This window comes from Sinohyriopsis cumingii, chromosome 11, assembly GCF_028554795.1.
Source record: "Sinohyriopsis cumingii isolate HCF-2022 chromosome 11, ASM2855479v2, whole genome shotgun sequence".
Taxonomy (NCBI): domain Eukaryota; kingdom Metazoa; phylum Mollusca; class Bivalvia; order Unionida; family Unionidae; genus Sinohyriopsis; species Sinohyriopsis cumingii.
The window spans coordinates 9,590,587-9,615,559 of NC_142971.1; the positions used below are offsets into that span (position 1 = coordinate 9,590,587).

The following is a 24,973-nucleotide window of genomic DNA, read 5'->3' on the forward strand; positions in this document are numbered from 1 at the left end:
CATATACTTACCAATACCAACGTGACCGTACGTTAAGGTGAAGTGATTGGGAAGTCGCACTCGCTTCTGGTATACAATTTGATAGACTTTTTCCAAGGGTCGACTGACGATGTGGTGAGTGGGTAAACGTACAATCTTGTTCGGTTGATAGGTGGTCACTTTAAAGTTTCCATCCTCTCCCGATTGCAAGGCTTCTTTCAATACCCCAAAGTTGACCACTCGACTGGTACGATGATTCAGAGTCAGTCCTTTCACTTTGCACTGCGTGTGCACTTCTCCTTGTTTGTCCCGGTATTCATAGCCGTAATTTTTGGGACCGCCACTGACGAAACTTAGAATCTTGTCGTCGGGATGCTCGTCTGTCCAGGCTCCTAAACGGTCTCCTTCGATGTTAGGGTGCTGTTGACTCGGGTGATGGATGTAAATGCAACTGTCCGTGTCAAAGTACAGGACGCGTTCCCCTAACAGTTCTAAAGCTTCGTACAATTTTAAGCGAGCATGAGCTGTCACGTAAGCCGCAATGATGACGTTTCCAAAAGGGTCGTCTTGTACAAAGTCCAGATCTTCTTCGTAATTGACCAAGATCAAATCCTCTTTAACGACGTCCACGTGTTTCATGTATTTGGTTTTGTCGTGAATCATCTGGAAGTAGCGGGAAGGTTCTGTCAAATATTCCGTCTTGGGTAAACACGGTCGTTGTGCCATTTTACCCCACAAGCAATTTAACATCACTTTGGCAAACGATCGCCTGCCTTCGTTTTTTTCGATGTGGTCTAAAGAGATGCCTTCTTGTGCGTAGTATTTCTCTTTGAATTGTATTTGGTCTTCGGGAGTGTGACACCAGGAAGGATAGCCTCTGGCTTCTTGTTTCAGTTTCAAAAAGGCATCCATGTAGTCGGCGAAAATGCCTTTCTGAGTAGGGTCACCCTTGTGGAACTGTTGTGTCTTGGGAAAGTGGCAAATTTCGTACACTTCTAACAGTTGGTATCCCATGTCCAGAGCTTTGAACAATTCCACGCTGACCCAGGTTCCCGTCAAGGCACGTTCTTCCTGGCTGTGATGGCAAGGTTGGTCCTGGTTGCACGTTTCGGCACAAGTACGGCACAAGGGAAACATCAGTTTGCCTTGACAATGGTGAGGTAAGACGGGATGGTATAGGTTCGTGGGAGGCAAAACTTTACACTTGATCAAGCCTTCGTATTGTCGAATGTTTTTCAGGTCGATGTGTTCCGTGAACAATTGCGGGTGCCCTACAGGAAAGCGACAATATTTGCACACGTAGGGATACAGCGAACATACGTCCAAGTATTTGATTTCTTCTCCTTTCTCTTCGTCGGCTTGGTACAGCAAACAGGTGGCATTGGTCCTTCCTCCGTACAAACTATCTCTCGGGTTCAGCGGGTCCATGAACTGGTAACTTTCCACGAGGCGTTTAAACTCGGGATCGGTTTTCAAACGGTGATCGTACTCGTGTTCCCACATTTCCACCACTTGGTATCCTTCCTGTTCTAACTTTAGGCGTCGATGACAAGTGGCCTGGTACAAGTCTTCCATGGTTCGTTGCAAAAACTGATTTTTAGTGCCACGGTCGGGGTAACAAACGGGACATCCGTGAAATAAGCAACCGTTAAACTCGTACACGATCTTGGGGTTTGCTAAGTCCCAGCCATCTACCGAATACGTTCCGATGGTCTTTTCGCCTCCTCCCTTGCGGGCATGCTGAATCCATTTGTCTTCCTTGTCGCACAAGTAATGTAACCAACGTAGGGCTTTGACCGAGTATTGACGCTTGACATAGTGGGTCGTTTGAGGACTGATGACAGCCACGGTGTTTTCAGGCATGAATCGTTGGCGGTACACTAAGGAACACGCTTTGGCAATGGTGCAAGCTTCTTTCAAAGGATCCACCCCTCCGTGTTCCATGAACAGTTCTCGAAATTTTCCACAGCAACGCCGTAAAATGTCCACGTCGGAACGACAATACTTTAACATTTCTTCCTGAAAGTCGAAAGGGTCCGAGGCGTGAGCTTGGTACCAAGCGTAGAAAGCTTCTCGTTGTTCGGTACGCATGTTGTCGGGGTCGTAATAGTGAGCCTCAGGCAAATGGGGTAGAACAGCATGTTGATTGGCTTCCGTATTGAAAAAGTGTGGAAAGTACCCTTTAGCCATTTCTGTCATTCCAAACGTTTTAGGCATTCGGCTCAAAGGCATGGCCAAGTAACTCATCGAATCTTTAAACTGTACTTGTCCCACTTGCATGAAAATGATTTTGGCTCCGTTCAAAATCACTTTAGGACGTTCGGTGCCATGTTCCGTATAGTACCTCAAAAGAAACAGTCCATCGTATCCGGAGAAATTGTGAGCCATCACCGTGGCATGACGATGACAATCTCCGTAACGTTCGATGTCCTCTTGGCTCCACGTCTTGTCGATGGGGTCTAAGACCCATTGGGCAAAATCGGCTAACGTGTTTGGTCCCCGAAAGATTTTTTCACGTCCTCCAGGAATCTTGCTGCAGTGAGGGCAATGACTGAAGATAGGTTCTTGAATGCACTTCTCGCACGCTCGATGAGCCACGCAGAAATTAGGGATGTGAATGCCAGTCTCTTGCATGCATTCGAAATCGAAAAAGATGAAATTGCCTTTCTTCTTGTGACCGTCCTCTTTCTCTGGTGGGGGTTGGTATTTTTGCACGTAACATTCGTGTTCCAAGTCCACGATGTGGTGACAAATGTGACATTTTTTATTTCCTCGACATACGTGTGCCTTGGCATTGTTGGTGCGTATGCCTTGTCTACACGTAGGGCACAATCTCAGGAGTTGACAAGCACATTTCTTTTGTGAACCTTGTGTTTTCAAATGTTGTTGGTAACAGGTAGGGCTGACAAACGTGCGCAGACAAGTCGAACAAGGCACTGGTTCTTCGCTCAGACAGGGTGGAGAGGCCAAACATCCTGGACATTTCCATCCACAATGCTTGTGTTGCTCTCGATTATTATAACCATAGTCACATTTCTCACAGTAATATCTGTATCCCAGGAATCCGGTGATACTGGTAATGGTATCGAAATGGTCATCGTGATGATAAACATGAATGTATTTTCCGTCCTTAAAGTCTTGGCCTCGAAACAACAGAGACCCGCGCATTTCTTGAGGGTGCACTTTCAAGGTGTAGCGTGGAGCTAGGGCATCTTGCAATTTTTGCATCTGAGGAATGCCACAGGGTGTGTCTTTGGACAGGCCAGCTTGTTGCAACAGGAGTTCTGCTTCGTCTCGTTGTTTGCTTCGGTTCGATTTTCGAATGTTCTCCCAGGTTCTTTTCCATTCTACCGTGTCGTTCTTGTTGGCATAGGTTCGTCCCACCACGATGGCACGGGCTAAGCACATCTGGTCTTGAGGGTTGTTAATTCGGACGAGACTCTTTTTGGTGTTGCGAAGGTCGTCCACCAATAACATCTTTTTGCGTCCTGTCCCTTGAGGAAGAGAGACGTGAGCCATTTTCAGTGTGGCTTTACCATCGGTGATGTCAAACTGGTCATTAGATTGTTGTACGTGTTGAATCTTGTCCATGACTTTGGAAGGGGTTAGTTCTGCGGGTCTGCTAAACTCGATCCAAACAGGGGATTTCAAACCGTCGTGATCTATGGATAGTGTCAAGCGGTCGTCTTCTTTGGGTTGACATTGTCGCTTTAGTGAGGTGAGCAAAGAATCCCACATCTCGGTGATAAACCCTTCTGCTTTCTCCAAGGGTACGTCGGCCTTGAAATCTTTAAACTTCACCGTGTAGGTGTAAGCCGTGGTTCTAAATTTTCTAAAGGAGCGCTTTTCCGTCTCTCGAATGGAATAGTACTTTTCAGGGTTGACTAAGGGTGGTGAACTTGGTTTAGAGGGTTCGGATTCTGGTTCACTCATGTCCTCTTCAAAATCACTGGCATGAATTTGTGCCAAGATTTCAGCCCTGGTACGAGGCGATAGATCACGTTTCTGCCTCTTACTTTCTTCTTCTTCTTTCTTCTCGAATGAATGGGATCGTTTCATCTTGAGTGCAAAACGTTAAATGACTCAAGTTTAAACACCACAGACTAATTTATAGTCTTGGCAAACCAGTGTATATAAAAAGGGTGTGTGTCTTGTCCTTTCACTATTCATTTCACTCTCAAGCCGAGCACAACGATGGAAGAGACTACCTAGATGGAACGTTTCGTCAGAGCTTTGCGAGGGGTCATTAGAAAATTCTCTTCAGACCAGCCGACGGACTACTCTCCTTCCTTTCGAAATAAAAGTCAAGATACTTGCTATATCTGTCAGAAGAAAGGGCATTGGTCTTCAGAGTGTCCAGACCGTCAAAAAAGAACAAAAACAGGGACTAAAAGAGACAAAAGTCAAGATACCTGTTATTATTGTAAAGAAAAAGGACATTGGTCTCCAGATTGCCCAAAAAAGAAACAAGAGGAGTCAGAAGAAAAGAAGGATTCTTCAGAAGAAGAGAGGGATTCTTCGGAAGAAGAGAGGGATTCTTCAGAGGAAGAAGAGGCAGAAAGAAGACAATTCTATTTAAAAGAAGCAAAGAAACAGGAGAAGAAAAGAAGAAGGGAAGAAAATGAGGTAAAAACGGTGAAGAAATTCAAAAAACAGAGAGACTAAACAAGGAGAAAGAAGAAGTCAATGAACTTTTAATTAAAGTGTTCTGTGGTGAATTGTGAATTGGATTGTAAAAAAAATGGATAAAAGAATACATGAATGATATAAGGTAAGTGTCTTTGAGTTTTGATTTTAAAATAATAAGCTACACTCACGCACTAATACACAGACACGTACTATAAGGGTAAAATGGGTGGGGTTTATTTTTGAGTTATTGGCAAATTGAAATTGTATTTCTTTTCGAGAAATGTGGGTGGCCCTGAAAAGGGCCTTTTTATTTTGGTGTAGGGGTGAGTTTAACCAATCAACTTTAACTGCCTTAAGTCTTTGCCACGGCCAAGGCCTACTTCTGATGATTGGATTGAAATCACTAAGGGTGGTACGACAGGCTTAGTCACAGGGTTGGCGTGTTTAGCTCGGGAAGGTCGTATTCTCTTCGGTCGTGATAAAGAAGTCTGATACATTTGTTTCAGACTTCTTAACTCCGCTAAAATGTCCAACAGTACCGTAGCCGTTTGATTTTCACCCTCTTGTTTCTTTGCTGCTACTTCTTCTTGCTGTTGTTGCTGTTGTTTTTTTCTTACCTCTTCTTGTTGCTGTTGCTGTTGCTGTATGAGAAAAGCTTGTTCCGCTTCCTTTTGTCGTTGCATACATTTCTCCAATTCTTCTTTCTGTCTCTGTCTAAAATTCTCCACTTGCGGTAATGAAGAAGGTAACGAAGGTTCTGGAACAAATTCTTGCGAGGTAAGAAAATCCACAAAATCCCAGTGTACCTCTTCTGAAAGTAAGTCCGGGTTCCCTTGGGCAGTCTCCCCTGCTGGTGCACCCCAATGGATCGTTTTCTGAGTTTCCGTCATGTTGAATCACTGTCGCATAGATTGACTGCACACAAGCGCTAACGAATCTATATAGACCACGTGACGTCACAGACTGCTCTCTTCGGATTGGATGCGAGCTGACTGAATTTTGTAACTCGTGTTCGGATTGGTGAATGAATTCAATCCGTTTCAATCCTTCCTGTACCTATAAATAAGCGCAGTTCACTGCATTGATTCACCTATTCTCGTCGCTTCAAGATGTGGACCACAGTTGAGTCATCCACCCTTGTGTCTTCCATGATATTTAGGACGGACATGCTCATGTATGTCAGGTCCAAGTGGACTGTTGTTGATAGGACAGATACTAGTCAATGGATGAGGAGAGTTTACATAGAAAGACAAGGATGTCTCAAGAGGGTACTTGTGTATGGACCGGTAGTTAGAAGGAGTTTAAGAAGAAGAAGAAGAAGATGTGACAGATGCCATCTATGTTAATATTAATATTAACATAAACCCAAAGGCCCTTTTCAGGGCCAGCCATATTTCTCGAAAAGAGATAGCCTTTCCATTGCTTACCCCTTTTCTAAATTTAAATTTAAATTTAAATTTAAAAGAACTTTTAAAAAAAAAAATTAAAAAAATATCCCGTATTCAATTCCCCTTGTCCCTAGACAAACCCAAACTCTATTCCCATGTTAATTTCCCTTGTCCCTAGACAGACCCAAACTCTATGTTAAATTCCCATTGTCCCTAAAGTGGCCCAGCGCTTTTCTCCATGTTAAATTTCCATTGTCCCTAAAGTGGCCCAGGGGTGTTTTTAATGCTAAGTCCCATTGTCCCTAATGTGGCCCACTTAACTACTGACCGCATTCTTGGGATAGGGTTATTACTGTGAGAAATGTTGTTGTTGTTGTTGTAGGGTGTAACGCCATTTTTCAGCACGCGATAGGCTATACATGGCGGCCAATATTAATGGTGGAGGAAGAACCCAGGAAAATCCCGGAAAGAACCACCGACCCACGAGAAGCTACTGGCAAGGTTTCTCACATATCCACATTAGCCGAATCTGAGACTCGAACCCACGCAGACAGAGGTGAGATGGCAGTGATCCGTAACGAAGAGCGCTTTAGACCACTCGGCCACTCGGGGTCCCTTGTGAGAAATGTGACTATGGCTATAACAATAGAGAGCAACGGAAGCATTGTGGATCGAAATGCTCAGGATGTTTGGTCTCTCAACCCAGTCTGGGCAAAGGACGAAAACGAGTGCATTGACCTACTTGTCAGCGCACTTTTGTCAGTCCAGCCTGTTACCAACATCTACAAACGCAAGGTTCATATCAGAAAAGTGCTTGTCAACTCCTTAGATTGTGCCCTACTTATGGACAAGGCATATGTACCAATACAGCCAAGTTTCACGTATGTCGAGGAAAGAAACGATGTCATATGTGTCACCAAATCGTGGACTTGGAACACCAATGTTACATTCAAAAATACCATTCCAAACATGAAGAGGAAGACGATGACCAGAAGAAAGGGAATTTCATCTTTTTCGATTTTGAATGCATGCAAGAGACTGGCATTCACATTCCTAATTTCTGCGTGGCTCATCGAGCGTGCGAGAAGTGCATGCAAGAGCCTATGTTTAGTTATTACCCTCACTGCAGCAAGATTCCTGGGGAACGTGAAAAAATATTTCGGGGACCGAACACGCAATCCGATTTTGCCCAATGGATCTTAGACCCCATCGACGAGACGTGGAGCCAAGGGGACATCAAACGTTACGGAGATTGTCATCGCCATGCCACAGTAATGGCTCACAATTTCTCGGGATACGATGGAGTTTCTTTTGAGATACTATACGGAACAAGGCACCCAGCGTCCATGCAAGTGGGACAAGTACAGTTTAAAGATTCGATGAGCTACTTTGCCATGCCTTTGAGTCGAATGCCTAAAACCTTTGGAATGACAGAAATGGTCAAAGGCTACTTTCCACACTTTTTCAATACCGAAGCCAATAAACACGCCGTTCTACCCCATTTGCCTGAGGGTCACGACTGCGACCCGGACAACATGCGTACCGAACAACGAGAAGCTCTCTACGCTTGGTACTAGGCTCACGCCTCGGACCCCATCGACTTTCAGGAAGAAATGTTAAAGTATTGTCGTTCCGACGTGGACATTTGACATTTGACGACGTTGCTGTGGAAAATTTCGAGAACTGTTCCTTTTAAAGAATCCGCACCATTACCAAAGCATGTTCCTTAGTGTACCGACAACGATTCATGCCCCAAACACACTGGCTGTCATTAGCCCTCAATTGAACAACTTTGTCAAACGTCAATACTCGGTCTCAGCCCTTCGCTGGCTACATTACTTGCGCGACAAGGAAGACAAATGGATTCAGCACGTCCTCAACGGAGGAGACGAAAAGACCATCGGAACATATTCGATGGATGGTTGGGACTTAGAAAACCCAAAGATCGTGTACGAGTTTAACTGTTGCTTATTTCACGGATGTCCGCTCTGTTACCCTCAACGTGGCACCAAAAATCAGTTTTTACAACGGACCATGGAAGACGTGTACGAGGTTTTCAGCGGCGATTGCAGTTAGAACACCAAGGATACCAAGTGGTGGAAATATGGGAACACGAGTACGATCACCGTTTGAAAACTGATCCGAGTTTAAACGCATTGTAGAAAGTTGACCCACTGAACCCGAGAGATAGTTTGTATGGAGGAAGGACAAATGCCACCTGTTTGCTGTACCACGCCGACGAAGAGAAAGGAGAAGAAATCAGATACTTGGACTTGTGTTCGCTGTATCCTTACGTGTCCAAATATTGTCGCTTTCCTACAGGGCTACCGCAATTGCTGACGGAACACATTGACCTGGACAACATTCCACAATATGAAGGATTGATCAAGTACAAAGTCTTGCCTCCCACTGACTTGTACCATCCCGTGTTACCTCACCATTGCCAAGGAAAACTGATGTTTCCCTTGTGCCATATTTGAACCGAAACGAGTATCCAAGACCAGCCTTGTCAGCACAGCCAGGAAGAATACGCCTTGACGGGAACCTGGGTCAGCGTGGAATTGTTCAAAGCTCTGGACATGGGAAACCAAGTGTTAGAAGTGTACGAAATTTACCACTTTCCCAAGACAGAAAAATACCACAAGGGCGACGAGACACAGAAAGGCACTTTTGCAGAGTACGTGGATGCCTTTTCGAAACTGAAACAAGAAGCCAGTGGCTATCCTTGCTGGTGCCACACTCCCGAAGACCAAACGAAATTCAAAGAGAAATACTGGGCACAGGAAGGCATCACTTTAGACCACGTGCAGAAAAACAAAGGAAGGCGATCTTTCGCGAAAGATGTTAAATTGCTTGTGGGGAAAACATGGCACAACGGCCGTATTTCCCCAAGACAGAGTATTTGACAGAACCTTCCCGCTACTTTCATATGATTCACGACAAAATCCAATACATGAAAGACGTTGACGTCGTTTGTGAGGATTTGATCTTAGTCAATTACGAAGAAGAGCTGGACTTTGTACAAGCCGACGAATTTGGAAATGTCATCATTGTGGCTTTCGTGACAACCCATGCTCGCTTAAAATTGTACCAAGCTTTAGAACTGTTAGGTGATCGTGTGCTGTACATTGACACGGACAGTTGCATCTACATAGATCTCCCGGGTCAACGTCACCCTGACATCGAAGGAGACCGTTTAGGAACCTGGACAGGCGAATACCCCGACGAGAAGATTTTAAGTTTCGCAAGTGGTGGTCCTAAACATTACGGCTAAGAATACCGGGACAAACAAGGAGAAGTGCACACTGCGTGTAAAGTAAAAGGATTGACTCTCAATTATCGCACCAGTCAAGCGGTGAACTTTAGCGTATTGAAAGAAGCTTTGGAGTCTGGAGAGGATGGAAACTTTAGAGTGACCACGTACGAACCGCATGAGCTTGTACGTTTACCAACTCACCAAATCGTCAGTCGAATCTTGGAAAAGCTGTATAAAATCATGTACCAGAAGCGAGTACGGCTTCCCAGTCACTTCAGTTTGCCGTACGGTCACGTCGATATTGGTCACCAAATAAAAAAGGACAACGTACATGGTCGATAGTTATTGTCACTACCAATACCAAGCGAGATTGATGAATAATAGACATTATTCAAGTTCAGTGATTCTCAAGTGGAGTGCGGTGCTGTTCCTTGCGATGAGAGCGATGCAGTAAAGCATCATGGGAACTTTGTTATCACTTCTACTATCACTACATCTACCATTGAATGTGATGCTGTCCGTGTCAAACCTGATGGATACGAAAGTGATGCCACACGTTATCGTGGATTCTTTACTGGTTTTCATTGCCGATGTCAACCTTCACGTGAGACCATGTGTCTACCACCTACGAATGTCATCCAAAACTGAGCAAACTCCTGTTGATTTCACCCTACCCTCATCGAAACGAACCTGTGAAAGACGAATATTCATTCCCTGTGCGTATACCTGAATACTGCAACTTTGAAGGTCGATTCCAAACCTTCCAAGCAAAATGGCCTAAATATCTGGGAGGAACTACCTCCGAAGAATTGGCAAGAGCCGGATTTTTCTGTTTGGGCGAAGGGGATAAAGTCAAGTGCTTCAGTTGCGGTGTGTCACTTCACCAGTGGGAACAGCAAGATTCGGCATACCTGGAACATGCTCTATGGCCCCTAATTGTCACTACATTTAGTGGAACGATATCAGTAATCCCTGAATGGAGACTTTACAAGAGAACATTCGTAGTTTGCCTGTGGAGTTGAGAGAACTCATTTACAGAGAGCCGGTCAACATACAAGTGAAACGCAAACACAAAATCATTTTTCGATTTTTAAATTATGCTCTTTTCTAAAGTAAACGAACACTGATTATGGGAGGACACTACTTCAGTCACAAATATAAACGAGGCTCAGTGATTCCTGATTGTTGGAGGACATGATCATGGATACTTTACAAGAGAGCATTCGTGGTTTGCCTGTGGAGTTGAGAGAACGCATTTACCGAGAGTTGGTCAAAATACAAATGAAACGCAAAGAACAATTGCATTCGTTACGTCACCGGTGTTTAAATCACTGGTACCTGAATGGCATAAGGGGACTGATTCAGATGAAAGTGTTCCAGTGATCAGACCTTGATCAACTGCTGAACGTGGGCGAGAAGGTTCGGCATGTTAATGATTTTATTACTACGAGGTATACATACTGCAACGAATTCTAGAAGAAGAGTTGAAGGATTACCAAAATTTTTTACAGAACTTAGTTGAAGAGGAAGGTTTTGAACGAAGTGTGATGGTTCAGTTAGTGACTGAACCATTTAGATTCGCTACTGGAGTACGATTATCTCTGTGCAGAAAGTACATTTATTGGTTCCGAAAAATGAGGGTATAAAAACAGACTACCATGCCACAACTTTATCAGAAGTGACAAAACATATTCCATGGAAAGAAATCAGTGACACTTTTCAGACAGTGGAAGATTACCAACACTTGTTACAAGAAATGTGTACGTTGAATCTAGGTCGACGTGTGGTGTGTGTCTTAGTGACTTGCTTTCTGGGATTTCGTTTACCAGCCGATTCCTTGTGTACTCTTTACGAACAGTACTTACCACCCAATAAAACATGAAAGTGACTCATTTTGCTCAAAGCTTTTCGTTTTTATCTGGAAACTTCTTGACCTCTACGGGAAAAAAAAGATTCGTCGACTTTTAGGTACGGAAGCTGTATATGACGATGTGTGTGTAGCTTGTGACTTTCATCCTCATTGGACAGATGTAAGTGACTGGAAAAATTGGGGGTTAAAGGCTTGAACCGAAGAAATGGCCCATTATGCTCAAGAGTTGTGATCGTCCATTCAAGCGTCCAAGGAAAAAGGTCACTTTTAAACCTGTGTTAGTGACAGTACCAGAAGAACCCGTCACCGAGGACAATCACTCCTTTCAGGACAGAACTGTCATGGATATTCCCGAAAGACCATTACGGGAGGACACTTTTGTGACTGTACCCCATGTAGAGCCTGTAAGAACATTACACACTAACCCTAGGACACTGGTTACCAAAAACATGTGGTACAGAGACTTGTTTATATTCCATTTTGGTCGTTTTGATGTGCATTTTATCGTTGTACTTAACCATTTGGCTTTTATGTATTTTTTGTCTTTCGTGTTGTTTAATTTAAAAAAATAAATAAATGTATCTTGAAAAAAGTATAAAACTATTGCCTTTTCTGTTTTCGTGTCACAATTGTCAACACCTTCACTATGGCTACCTCTGTTGTCTCTGCTCCCTCTTCCACTTTCAAAGTCATCGGCGAACACTTAGATTGTGCCAGTTGGGAGGTCTTGAATCTTCGACATCCCTTTAACATGTTCATTGCTGGACCTAGCGGTTCAGGATAAACCGAATTTGTCAAACGTTTGATCGAACATAAACATTTCGTCGATCGTCCACCTCAAGGAATCGTGTGGTGTTACAAAGTGTGGCAATCGGTGTACAGCCTCTTGCGAGAAAGTCAAGGCGCTTCCATCGTGTTTATAAAAGGCATTCCTAGCGAAGACGACGGAATCGTGTCTGACCCCAGTCAAACACATCTGGTCATTTTCGACGACATGTTAGGAGAAGACGAAAAAGAAATTAAACTGTGGTTTACGCGCAAAGAGCATCATCGTAATGCCAGTGTCATTTACATTACTCAAAATTTGTTTAAAAAAAGTCAAGCCCATCACGCCATCAGTCTCAATGGTCATTACGTGGTCTTGTTTAAAAGCCCTTGAGATAAATCGCAAGTGCAAGTCTTAGCCAAACAGTTAGGAATGCCTTGGCTAACTCATGCGTACGACGATGCCACTCAAACTCCAAATGCCTATTTACTCGTCGATTTGAAACCAACTACCCCCGATGATTTGCGATTTCGTACCCATTTGTTTCACCACTAGTGTCAAGACGGAGGGCCTGTCCTGTACACGTCCCCGTCGTCGACTTAGCCAAAAATATCTATAAAAACCTCGGATACTTTGGGTCTGTCTCACACATCGTCAACATGAAGTTCCTTCAGTCTCATCTTCCCGTCAATTACTGCAAGGCATCATTCAGATTCCTCATCAAACCAAATGCTTTTCTTGACATGAATAAAGTAGCCTTGACACAACTGGCCAATTTCTGCAACGACACTCAAACCAAAGAGCAAATCATTTTGAGACCTGGAGGGAGCGGTTCTCTTGGAGGTGTCATCATCCCTCTTAAGATGGGATCCTAATGCCCCTAAAGTTCTTTCCTAGAAAAAAAAACACTCCCAAAAAAGCCAAACGAAGCCCGAAGAAGAAAAACAACAACGGTGTCAAGACCAGGTCACAGTCGCACAAAAAGAAAAGTCCACAGAAAAATTAAAAAGAAGTCACAGGAAAAGAAAAGCCATTAGAAAACAGCTTCTACCAGCAAGAGAGACACTTCCCCCAGAACCCAGCGTTACATTAGCAAACCACGACCTGCAGCGTTCGGTGACCGCGTCTCCAGTAGCCTAAGTTTCTTCCACTTCTTCGTTGCTGGTGATGCCAGTCCAACCCAATTTGACACCCGTTCTTCCTCAGTTTATGAAACAATGGAAACCCACGTCTCCATGAACTTCTCCTCCTCCTCTTTAGCTGCAGTGTCAGTTGCTCACAAAGTACCTGCTCCCAAAATCAAAGTCCAAGAGAGATCGGGTATGTTACAGAGTTTACTGGATTTGTCCAAGCAAGAACTGTCCCGATTTGGTCCGTTGCGAATCCCTCCACGTCGCTTGATGCCTGTTATCAAGTTGATACGACGTAAAGACAATCACTGGCGACGCGTTCCAGTATAAAAAAGACCCGAGGCAAAGCATGGGTTTCAGTGTTTTTGTGCTCTGAAGACCCAAAGATGTCATCCCCCCAGAAACAATCCCTCTACTAAACCCAAAGGAAAGAAAAGGAAAGGACTGCCTCCTCGTTTAGTCAAACATGGGGACATGTAGTCTGTCCTGTCCAAAGCGTTTCCACCCATGCGAAAAAATCTCATTCAAACTGCTTCCAAGGATGTAATCGATACCATGTGCGAATGTTGTTTCAGCGTCTTGAAAGGCAAGATACCTTTGTCTAAACACCAGAAACAATACTTAGGCAAACATCGTCACGTTCTTAGCCAAATGGTTCAAAAGCTTTAGAGCCTTACAAGCGATGGATGGAATGCCATCGTTGGCAAGAACAACGCAGCCCCCCGTTTGCCTCACAATATAAATTTGACCGAGACGTCCCAGCTACAACAAGAATTGCAGTCGTTGATGGATTGTTACCATTTGTCAGAACCAGAAAAATCGCAAAAGTACGGTTAACACTTGCAACGACTGCAACTCTTTCAACAGAAAGCTTTAGACGAAACAGCTCTACCCACCGAAAGACTTTAAGACCCTGATGAAAAGATCACCAACACCATCCCAGCGGTCAAGACAGATGCAACCCCATGAATGCCTGAGGAAGAAGAGGCATGAGAAGTCTTTCAAATGCCGTCAGCAGCTCCCATTCGAATTAAGATTTCAGCGTCCTTGTTGACCCAGTCCCCCACATAAAAGATGGTGTCCATTCCTCCTTCGACAGAAGTGAAAAAGAAAGAAGGGAAACCAGAAGTGAAAAAAGAAAAGAAGACCAAAACCATTCCAATAAAGATCGTTAAAGGTCGTCAGTATACAACAGTGTAAACACCATGTCATTAACTAGTTACAGGAAAGATTTAATTGGAGAACTGTCGAGTGTCAATTAGGAAATAACTTACGTGATTTAAACGTGAGGGGCACGGTTTTTTCTTCAAGTACGCTTTCACTCAGTCGTAAATTGCATTACTCTTTAACTGAGTTAAGAACCTTGGATTTCTCTTCACATGTTGGAAACTAGTAGATATAGGGGCACCTTACTCTACATATACGTATAAAAATGACTCTAATCTGTATAAAAACCCACCGAGAATTAAGGAACAATTTAGAAAGAGACATTAAGAGAGCTACATCGGAATACTTATTAAACAGATTGCAAATAAATAAAAATCCAACAAAGTTGCGAAAACAATTAAAACTCTAGGTAATAATTCCAAAGCCGAAGTCCAAACGTGTTGACGACAATATGACTGTGGCGCACGTTGATTTGTGATTTTCGCATCAAGGCTTTTTATATAAAAAGTATTTGGTATGTTTTAATTATTTCTCTTGAATATAACTTTTCTTTTGATGGCATAGCTGTTTAATTAAGCGTTAAAAACTGCCCATATATTTATAGGGATAAATATCTGTACTGTAAGATGCATTTGTCATATTTTTATCAGTTTTTCAATGCTTCAGAGTACATTTCATCGTTATGATTTTTCTATTAACTGTCCCAGATATTTTGTAGTGTTTAGAAACCTGAGTGTCATAATAGCGAGCACTTCCTTTCCTTAATTTTCAAATACAAATTTTTCAAGAATGAAATTCTTGCTAAATGAACATATTGCTCACGGTTTTTCATGTTCGGTATGATTTTTACCTCTTGATGAGCGGTAACTAACCGTGCTTAATGGACATACAAAGATCATTTAAACAATTATGCAAACCAATGCAAAGTTTTATTAAAGCCATCGCTGACTGCCACACCAATAAATTACCCTGCTAGCCAATTTGGGTTCTTCGTATGACGTCATCTGCACCCGCATACGTATCGGGTTGTTTGCGAAAACCGCTCGCTAGCTTCCGCGGAGGTCACGTTTTAGTTGCAAGCAATGGTCGTATTTCATAATAATACGAATTAATGTGGTCAAGTCTTCTTTGTGTACCTGAAAAGCCTAACAAATTATGTTCCCCGATCGTTGTGTACAGCTTTCAGGTCTACCTTTAAATTACTCAATTACCTCTTGTTGGTTAGTCTTTTCATTTAGTCTGTTTCCCACTTGTTTCGATGAATAGCAATGATTGAATTACAGCGCGTTTACTGTTCGAGAAGCTAGAAATCCTATGTTTATGATCTTCTTCATTTTTATTTAAACCAACTTCATGTTTAAATCTACAGAGTCTTATTTATTTAATCAATAAAATTGAAAATATAAACTCAAAAAGAAGAAAAATTAACAATTAAATTTCATTTCGATGAAAATGTGATTCCAATTGCCCAACCTCATAAACGGATACCAGTCAGTGCTAGTGGAAAAAGTCCAAGGAGAACTCGAGAGGGTTGAGCACAAGGATGTAATGAAGAAGATCGAGGGATCTATCCAATGGGTATCGGCATTAATTTTTGCACCCAAACTAAAAGCATCAAACGCAATCATAAAGTGTTCGAAAAGTCAATAAAGCTATTGAACGTGAGTTCTGTTTGACCCCTATAATTGAGGTCATCATCCAAATTCTGGACGAATGAAGGTCCTTTCAAAGGCGGATTTGTACAAGGAATTTTATCAACTCGAACTACCTGAAGATTCTCGCAACTAAGCCTGTTTTTCAACACACGCCGGAAATTGCAGGTACAGACTCTTAAACTTCGAGGTATCCCCTACACGAGTAGTGTTTTGAGTGCAGTGATTTGCGTGCCACATTTGACCACGTATCCTTTCGTCACTACGTCGTCGTTACCGTCTGGGATGCATAATTCACCATCTTGTTGTTGTTCATATTGTGTTCGTCCGTGAACGTCTCGCCGGACATTGAAACTTTTCTCAGAATCTCATTTCGGATCATGCTCACGGACGCGAATAAGTCACTGAATTTGCAAGTTGATTACTATGTGTTGATCTAAGTAGTCGAGTGACAATATCGGTAATGTTGCTGGATAATAGCTGAAACACAAACGCTACAGGTCCGTCCCCAGGGATGTTCGTGATTTTTGCGAGATCGTCTTTTGTCGCGTACGTGAAAACTATATCGACGACGGCTATTTCTCGGCCGTGCCCACGACTATATTTACATACAGCACGTTTATCATAGTGTGCGGCCAATTATGTATGGCTTTCAAGGGGTTATCGGACTGGCTATTGCCAAAAGTGCCACAATGGCTTCACGTCCATAAATTACTGGATCCGTGTGTGTCTGTGGTAATGTCATTATCCACAGTGGAGTGTCGCGTGATCGCATGCGATCATTGGTCTGCTTGCATGAGCTTTTAACAGCTGATTCTATGTTTTAAAGAATCTTCATTTGGAGACTACTCAAGGAGTAGTGTTTTCTTGGAAAATACAGCTGTAACCACTGACTGCCACTCTACCTCTCATGCGCGCTTGGAAATGATTATCCACGAACTGTCTGAAGAAGTTCATGTGTTCCAACTAAAAATAAATAAATCAGGAAATCCATTGTAAAATAATGCTGAGAGAGCTGCAACACTGTGCTGACGTTCTTATCTAGTCCCATAAGTGACACCAGCTTGTGATATCATTGTGCTCAATGCCATATACGACTTCTTTAATTATTTTATGATGACTGTTCAGCCGCATTGACACTTCTGACACGTGAAGTTTATCAGTCACCATAGGGTTGCGCGCCTTACTGTTAAAACATTCGAGTACTGAAATGCCCATTGCTGAGACTTTATTTGGTATGTAAACTGAACAACTACACACCCTGAACCGAATCAGTGGTCATTATGAGCCTCGATAGCATAGAGTGCCCTCCTGAGGACACGAACGACAGTAATTGTTGTTCTTCTGCAAGCATCGGTGTCGGCGTGGCCATCCACAGATACAGTTTTTGTGGCTCATAGTCTCTATCGTCTAAAGCACTGGGATGCCACAGATCGTGTCTATCATCGGCCCCGGTGCAAAACAACTGTGTACTTGGTACCAAAGATCAATTTTCTGACATCGCAACAAAAATCGGAAGATGTACGACTGTGCTAGAATCGTTCATGACAAATGATGATACGTGGTCAGCATTTATCGAGATTGAAGTTCGGATAACTGCGTAGCTCAACTGGACGAGCACAACCACCACGGCTGTATCAGGATATGCAGCACTGGCGCTAGAATTCTGAGGTACTCTGATTTTATGTGGGTTTTCATGATCATTATCTGTGATGTCCTTTGCGATCAACATGAAAGGGCCCGAACGGCGTGTGTAGTCATCGCTGTATGGTGCCAAGTATCGTCGTCACCAACTCGACGATTTCGAAGCACTATTCGATTTATTTTCCATCGATGACATATAGGGCACTGCTGAAAAGGGCCATTTTATTCTGCATTGACAAAAACCAATCCTAGTCCCGGGTGGGTATCACCATTACTCATATGGGTTATTACCGACATGTTCGACCATGATTCGTCCCGCATCTTCAGTAAACGGTTCCGTGTGCAGGAAATACCTGTTTGTGTTTTGAATCCTCGGCTGTATTCGCCCATAACCACTTGAAACACGCGCATTATAAAGTAGTATTGATAATCTCTCACAAACTCGTCTTTGAGTACCGCCTATGCCATATCAAATCAAATGTTCAATCAGATACATGCTTGAACATTAATATACTCTTGCGCGCGTTCCTCTATTTTTGTAGCTCAATCCAGGGCCAAGACCGCTGCGGTGAAGACCACTACCTGCAATTAAATTCGCCTTTATGTTGTCTATCGCGGTTATCGCAGTCGCTTTTGGGCAAGAAGTTGCCCAGCTGCATCGATTATTACGTTAGGTATCAAGTTCGCAATAGGTCGTACTAGTCTCGACAATTGTTCTTGTGCTGCCAAAAGTACTTTTCCTATCAAGTCACCCATGTTTTATATTTGAGAATTTCGATTGCTATCATGTCAATTTATTTAGCGTTCAGAAGTGCAATTCGGACCATTTTCCTGAAGTGACCCATGACAACATCACATAGGCCATGGCTGTAAACGACGAAGTATACGGGTACGCGCGAATTATAACTCGCAAAGATATTGCTGCAAACGCAAGTGAGTGGTGATGTATATGACGTAAACTTGTCACGGTTCTGATCGACGACGCATTGGTAATATCAACGTAGTAATTGTGGGTTGATTTTTCGAACTCCCAACTCACTGTCGGCTCATGCACGGTAATGGCAATTGTGGATTATTTTCCAGTTATCTTCTTGATCAGGAACTGAATTTTCTTATTAATAGCATCAATTTAGAACGCACCCACGAGAATGTCGACGACGTTACAATGTCGCACTTACCGCCCACACGCTTCAGGTCACGTTATAAATGTAGGCGTATTTGACGTTTGCTGAAGGTCTTGTGCAATAATTTCCCATAACGCGTCAATGAACATTACTTTCTTTGTTTAGATTTTCTTACCATGTCGATCTCCTGTACTTCCCTGCGTGCCTCATTGGTGTCCGGGACGACTTCATCGACATGCTCTGGGAACCCTTCTGTCTTGGCCATGAACGCGCTTATATCACTGGGGTGTCTATCCAGTAGCGATAGCTATTTCTCGCATGGGTTTGATAAGCGTGACGAACATTATACGCGTATATTCACGTGATTCTACTTGCTGCGTGAGGGTTACGTGTGCGTGCAGATATTTTATATACCTTGGAGTCGTTGACGCGCCAATAGTCGACGAGGCTTACTCGCGAAAGTGAAAATTAATTTATCCACTCGCTGAGAGGTCAAATTATTCATTTCATTGACAACATTGGTCGAGACCGATTCAGTAATGTTAGAGCTGGTCAGCGAGATTGATCGTGACAAAACGTGTGGTGTATATTGCTCTTAGCTGTATCTGCGTACATGGAACTCAGCCAATTAAAGAACCAATCCGTCGCAAAGAGATTTAATCGTAAACTTGCAGAACAATTATTTTGACATCAATATGTGCAGGAGAATCTTGATACAGACTGGACGTCGATCTTGCTAATAAGTAGCAAGACTTTCTCGTGTTATTACCACCACTAAACGGCGAAGTTAAACGTGGGATCGCAAGGAATTCCTCGCAGACAGGTAAAAAAGTCAGCAACAGCAGTGCGCGCGTCAATAGTCACGCTCCATGGCTCTGTCGGATTAATGATCTGTCTCCGTACTTGTACGTGAATGGAAAACCAGAAGGTAGAACACGGAGATATACCGATCTACTGATCTAGTTAGGAGCTGGTCACACTAAACCAGTCTCAGCAACACACGGGCGATATATTATCTAGCATTGGGACCCGTGATGTCAGCACCCAAGTGGTCAGTGTGACTATACCATGTTGACGGCCTTGATGATTTGTCAGGAATCATAGCGGCGATGTCCCATAGTAATTCGACGTAGCACTTGGGGAATGTTTATTTTCTTTTTGTGCCAGCTCAAGAATGTAATCGACAGCGAGGTGAAATCAATGTAGCTGGTGGTGGTACGATGTTAATGTTTTCATAATTAACGCACGGGATTGAGGGTAGCCAGTTTAGACACGGGACGTGACCGGGATAGCCAAAACCAGCATGGACAACTGTGTCATGTATTCGATTTGCGACAAAGCGAGATATGCGATTTTTGAAAATCGATGATGAGAGACCAGTCAGACGGCTTATAACGAGACGACTTATCATGTTTGATTGGTTTCGTTCAGCACGCGAGTGATGGTCAAAACCGTGGTAGGTATTTCACGGCGTTTTTGGACGACGAGCGTCCTGCAAATGATACAACAACGAAATCAGGTGTTACTAATCCCAAACATCGCTGGATCATCGAAAGAAATTGTGAACTGCGAAATGTCTCCGACATTACATTACATTTCTGTCTCATCTCTTTTGTGCGACCTCTTGTAGGTGTATGTGTGTATGCACGTGTGTGGGAGTGTGCGTATGTTAATATGAGCACGTCCTGGTCGCGTACCAGTTTGATATTAATCGGGGTTATGCCGGATCCGTCACCCTGTTTAGATAAACAAGTTTATAACCTGCTATTGGATTACCCGCCCATAGCGCCGTTGACGTTATCGGAAATGTATAATTGCGACGACATTCTTCGCTGGAGGAATGTAATTGCTTTTGGTTTAAGCTGCAGGGGTCATAGGGCGCATAGGAGGGCAACATCGCTATATCCTAATAAGCTTTCTCGAGAGTCTCAACATGGTTGAATAGTGAACTGAGAAAACAGCACGTTTTGATCAACTTGAGCACGGGTATTTTTTCCAGTAGTTTAAATATTTTCGGTCTATTTAATACGGGCAAGTGGCAAGTCTGACGAAATTCTATTTAAATCTGTTAATCATCAACAACGAATTGATGTTCACGTTTGCGAGTATGGAAGACTTCACACACGTGTACTTGTGACTCTTTCTTCGTTGTAACTGATGATGTACCCCATGATGTGTGACTCGTCTGACAGAGTTAAAAATTTTCTGTATCTGAATGTGTCTTAAATGGTTGTGTCCTTAATACAGAAATCCAGTTCAACAGGATCAACGGCTAGTAGTCGGTACAGAAGCGTGAAATCCGCTGATAATCCCATGGTAAGTCTGTTGAAGTTCTTTCGACTTTCTGGTTTTGTGGTCTATACGATGATGTCTTCCACGACGCCTAACTTGTTAATTTGACCCAGTCGAGAATAAAATACAATCGGAGCCCATCCACGTTTTTTTATGAATAACTATTTGTCGTGTCGTGGATTAAATTGACGTGCAAACCACGCACGGATTACCGGATAGACACTTGGGTGGAACTCAAAACTGTTGATTTCGGCACATCAAATTGCAAATTGATGGACAAGCGCATGTGTTCATGCATGCGATAACCGAACAGCTCGAAGTACGGCAAACATTCATCTTGACCAAGAAAAATGGCGGAGTAAAACGCGACCATCTCGATGCTGACAACCTTGTTGGCGTCGTACATGGTGTTCCAAAGATCAACAATTGATCGTTGCGATACCACGTACGCAACCGTGAATGAATTATTGCCAATATCGTATACTTTAACGTGATGGGGCGCAATTGTTCGTGAAACTCTTTGTCGTGATAACACTCGCCCGATGCAACACAAAGTGATCAACGAGATCAGACATAAAACCACTGTTAAATATTCACACGATGTCCATGATCGTGTGAAAAACATTGCCGCTATAGAATTTGTGTATTGGCGAGATGATGTTCGATAAGTTCGATGACACTACAGCACTAGTATTTTCCAGAATTGTGCAGCATATCACCTGTTATTATTGTTTTTATGATGATCGGACACCTGACTGCACATTTTAGCGCTGGTAGGGCTGCGTATTTTGCACCGTTTTTGCGAACTTGTGATTCCCGTTAAGGATCAATATCAGACAATCAAGCACCACGACTCGAGTTAGTAAATGCTCGACAACACCTTGAGTTGATCAATTTTTTGTTCTCGTACGCACTGACGCTAGATTGTCAACCACGTGATCTTTAATTCACGTAAATGTCGTACACAACTGTCGTAACCGGATCCATATTCTTGTAGTAAAAATGTTATCAATACCAGTTTGTAGTCCATGAAGCGACCTTGTTGCTAATACAAGAAGGCTCTGTCCACGTTGACGTTCTTCGCTTATTGGTTCCATCTTTTCTCCTATCACCCACTTGTCATTGACTCAATTTGTACGATACATCTGAAAAGATCGATGATCTTGTGAAGACGCGTAGCGTCCATCCGGGATTCATAGACGATGTTGCCATCGCGGTTTGTTAGTTACGGTGTAATATCATGCATCGTGTCTTTGGTGGGAATTTCACCTCCAGAGGAACCAACCAGTGAAGATTAAACCGTTGCTCGGCAAGATATTTGATTTGGAATTGTCACTGTTGCTCATCCGTGAGGAGGTTCTTGTTAATTTCGCATAGAAATGCTCGAATTGCAAGATTGATAGTGGCCGGGGCGGTTCCAGTGAGCTGAAAATATTTCCCTTAGAGAGAGAGAGAGAGAAAGAGAGAGAGAGAGAGAGAGAGAGACAGAGAGAGAAACAGAGAGGGAGAGAGAGAGATCAGTATCTTTTCACGAGATCAAAATGATCACTGCCCTCCTTAACAGTTCTGCGGCGATATGTTGACGAGTTCGTCGTTTGATAATGTCGATACTAAGTTTTTCGAGATTTCAACCACTTCTTCTAGACGAGTTAGAAGTGGCATCATTGAGTTAAGTTTAACATACTCAATGTCAAGAGCCCTTGTTGCCTAAGCTAGACTTTCAAAACGCATAGTGTCATCCGTGTGCGAGGCCATCACGTGTCTGTACTAATGTTCTATGGTTGTTATTATGTACATCGGAACTGATATGTCAAGGTTTTATAAAAACATGATTGATCCGCACACTTATGCAGTATCCATGATTCGTACCAGAGCTTCTATCGCAGTTGGCAACAACCACAGACTTCATATTATGCAATATTTTCAGCAGCCAACCTCCATTGTTTACATGGAACGGACCACCGCTCTCACGAGTGCGATCTTCATGTAACCAGCGGTACGGATTCACATATTGCTGCTGCATCGAGTTGCTTTTCGCATGAAAGCCACACACAGTGAATTTTTTCAACTCGTATTAAGTAGTATTATAACTGTTAAATTAATAATTTAATATTTGTGGTGCTCTTTTTTTCTCTTCAGAATTGCACTTCGCACACAAATTTATTCATAAGGAAAGACTTGTTCCCTAAAATGAATATGCTAATAATGTTTATAGAGTTAATCAATTTTATACACATTCTCTTTATCGATACAGTTTGAGCGATAGTGGGTATAGAGTTTAAGTCTGATGAAGGTGATGGATGTATTGGTCAGTTGCCAATCGTACCTAGCCCTGCACTCATCTGCCACATGCCAGTGACATTACATGCATGGCATAGTGTTTAGTTACAGTCAGTAGTAAAGTATGAATATAACAGATTAGGATGCATCCTTTTAGTAGACTTATAATTGCAGAACTTCACAACTGCCTCATGATAATAATGAATCATTTATTTTCACGGGGCTCAATTCGCGTGGTTTCGTTGAAAAGACATTTCGTGTGTACGTCAAATCGAGATTTTGCCATTCAAATCTTAATTTGGTGGTCTAACCTCTACAGATACTCCAAAAAAGCTAGCTAAAAAAGGAAGCTATGCTGACGCAAACGACGGTCGCTTGAATGTTTAAAACAAAACTACCACATGTATGAGCATAAATCAAACACATGAAAATTTCATTAATTACACTGTTCTTGTTCGAGTAAATAACATCAAAGGAAGCCTCGCAGTCACTAAAACTAAAACAGTTCTACCACCTCTATCAGCACAAATAAAACGCCTTTCAGAAGGACTTGATTTTCTCAACATTTGTTCAGGAATGAGGGATCGACTTGAATAGGTATTAAATTTGATTTTCATATACTACTATTTGATTCCTTCTTTAATTTACCGTTTGCTTTTCTCATTCTTCTCTATACTTACTTATCTTATATTGATTTAAGGTGGTGAGTGTAAATTACAGCTACTTGATAACTGATCGATGCGTTGAAACAAAATAAAATGCTTTATAATTCTTTCTTGAAAACTTTAAAATAAAACAAACCGATGCAAAAGCTACTCTTGTATTGCCAATTGACATCATTTACATTGAATTTTCAAATACTTATAGTGTTTGTGATCCTATAGGAACTAAACAGTAAGATAATTGGCGGGGTGAATCATCATCATACATGGCTAATGTTTCATCGGGTCTTTAAATTCGTTGTTCCGTGAAACAACGAAAGCCACAAGAATTGGTCCCCCAAGAAAATGTGTGATACTACAGTATATTATCGAGGATATGAATTGTGTCTGTTATATTTGAACTTATTCAAGAATCTCTACTCTCTCCTATGAAATTCACATTGAGACCTCACATGGGAGATAATTCATAGCAAAGGATATTACCTGTTCAGAAATGAATGTTGTTTTCTATTAATGCAAGTTACTTTCTTCAGCGATAACCAAACTCTCCAGGTATTGTCAGAGAAAATATAACAGTGATTATCTTGAGGACTAAAATAGGATGCAGTGAAAAGATCATTGAATCTGCTAGTCGAGTGGTACCTTTAAAATAGTTAATAATCATTTGATCATTATACATTTCATTAATTAACATCAACAGATTTAAAAGGTTAATTTATTGGCGGCTTTTTTGTACAATATTTTGAGATCAGATTAGCGTTTTCCTACTTCGAATCAATATTATAACTATTCAATGAGCAAATAGACAAGCACAAATAAAATAGGATAAAGAAAGTAGAAAGCAAAATATGGAGCTTCTGAGGTATTTGTCGTTATCTGCATACTTTCATCAATTTAATACTTCTTGACTTCACGAAGTCTGCTATGTGCGGAACAAATCAACCACATGACTTCAGATATGGTCAAGGGAGAGTTAATCCACAATAAATCTTAATATTTTTACACAAGACACACAAAACGTACACTTCAAATTTGGACCTAACTCTGACTGATTCCTACCTGGTCCATGCTATGATGAAGAATCTTTCTTTTTCGCCATTCTTACCTTTCTCTATATATTAGCCATATGTAATG

The 24,973-nt window shown here is 42.3% G+C and overlaps 1 protein-coding gene across 1 annotated transcript in view; it reads left to right on the forward strand.

The window, feature by feature from the left end:
* The window catches only part of LOC149787598 (toll-like receptor 4), a 43,396-nt gene that overhangs the window by 14,954 nt on the left and 3,469 nt on the right, over window positions 1-24,973 (forward strand). The window lies entirely within an intron of this gene.